This window comes from Saprolegnia parasitica, assembly GCF_000151545.1.
Source record: "Saprolegnia parasitica CBS 223.65 unplaced genomic scaffold supercont2.120, whole genome shotgun sequence".
Classification (NCBI taxonomy): Eukaryota; Oomycota; class Saprolegniomycetes; order Saprolegniales; family Saprolegniaceae; genus Saprolegnia; species Saprolegnia parasitica.
Genome location: NW_012156514.1, coordinates 43711 through 45925, shown reverse-complemented (window position 1 = coordinate 45925; position 2215 = coordinate 43711).

Here is a 2215-nt window from a genome sequence, read left to right as displayed (position 1 = left end):
AACTCGTCTTCGGTCATGAGCGCAAACTGGTTGTCGGTCGAGAACACGGCGCCGCTGTGCTGCTTGTTGAGGTCATCGACGATCTTTTGGGTCGTCGCGAACCGGACGAGCTCGTCGTCGATGTCGCCGTCTTCGAGGTTGCCATTCTCTGTCTTGGGCGGAAGAAAGCCGTTGGCTTCGGCTTGCTTGCCGGCTTGGCTGGCCTTCCACGCCGCGAGCTTGGCTTCGAGGTCGACCTTTTCTTGAGCCGAGAGACGCAGGCCTTGGACGGCCGACGCAGCGAGAAGGAGGCAAGCGATCGACTTCATTGTGATGGTGTGAGGTGGTGGAGGGAAATTGGAAAATGAAAACACGATGCCGGTGTGAACTGCGCCATCGGCGTTGCATGCGACGCGCAGGGTTCGATTTCAAGAGCGGAGGCACTGTAGAAAAGGCTCTCTCTGAGTCAACTGAGTTGCGTATCTGAGTTGCGTATCTGAGTTTGTGGTCATATCCTGTGAGGCAAAGCCGTCAGTTGGTATTGTCGCGCGCATGAGGATTCCTAGAACTGCTAGGACTTTTGATGAGCATCAACTAGAACATTGGCTAACGTTACCGTCGCACGCGGCTGCTTGTGTTGCACTTTGAAATTGCACTTCTACGAACCGGCTCTACTCTCTTGCATTTCAAGCTGCCACGTCATCGCGCTTCGTCCAGCCTGTACCTGTACGATTGGCGTTGTCGCCATTCATGCTCTCGTTTCGTTTCAATGATACTATTGTTTGCATTGAGCAACGATAGCAAAGACCATTGTGGCTTCAGCTCGATTCAAACCCACATGAACTATTTTGTATGTTCTTATTCGTGTCCCGGTATTATATGTAATCAGGTACTGTATGCAATTGGTTGCGTTCGGACTCGAATGCGTTGGCAACTTTGCGGTAGCAAACACATGTCTGTGGAATTAGACTGCAAAACGGACGGAGACTAGGAATGGAAGTGCGCTGTGCATTTTCCAACATCGTTTATGGCGCGCAAGATTCGAAAGTGCCGTTGGCGCCACGACGCCACGCGTTTCGAATGTGTAGTAATGGAAAGGGCGCGGTGTGAAGACCACTCTTCCGACACCGAGCATGCAGCGAGAGCCAGGGCTTCGAAGCAGCGAGCGTTTGCTAATACGCCACCGTTGTCCCCATCGATCCGCGCATTGGGTACCGTCGGGCTTCATGCATCGGTCCATTTCGACTGCTGTGGAAGAGGTGTTCCACGTGAACCAACCGGCACCCGGGCCATTTCCCAATTTGCAGCCCGTAGCATACAGCTAGAATCGCCTCGTCCACCATTAGGCAGGTGGGGCACCAATGCAATCGATGCCCTAAAGCGCTCGGCCTTTGAAAGAGGAACAGTTGGCGAGAAGTGTTGCTGCCGCATGCCGATGAGGCTTCGAAGAGGAGTTTGCGTCCTGCATGTCGCCCGGAATAATGGAACCACAGCTCGGTTCGACAGCGACGGAAGGGTCCAATGCATCGCTCATTGTCCAACGGTATGCGTTGTGGTTTGCCGTTGGGGGCTCGTGGCGACGACCAAGTAGTACCTCAGAACGAGATTACCTTTATATATTGATATCGTAGTGGGATATCTCGAAAATATGTCGCAGGTAATCCAGTATGGGAGGTCATGGAGAGGTGTCCTGGATTAGTCGAGCTGGTCGATACTTGTTCAGGATAATGCCTATAATGGCAGGTGGGGTGCATCCCAACTAGGAAAAGGCCTATTTGAATTGGCCACACGGAGAGGATTTGCCTGCCATGTCGGTCGTCTTGCAGCACCGCGTGAAGAAGCTCTTGGCGAGCCAGGCAGAGATGGCGAGCGCCAAGAGCCTGCTCGGGTCGCTGCCAGCGCTCGTGGCCCTCGACGTCGACGCGACCACCTCGGACGTGCGTACCTCGCTCAAGAGCAGCCTCGACAACGCCAGCCTCCGCGTCGCGGAAGGCCTTCTCGGCGAGATGGACGCGGTGCTGGCGTCAATCGGCGCGCTCAAGCAGCAGGCAGAGGCCATGGACGTCACGTGCCAGCACGTCGCTGCGTACCTCGACACGACCGAGCGCACGTCGAACGCGTTTGTCGCGCAGGCCGCGGCCCTCACGTACGCCATGATGTGCATGCGCTTGAGCATCGTCCGACCACGACGCGTGTATGTAGGGGCGAGCAGCGCGCGCTACAGGCCGAGATGGAC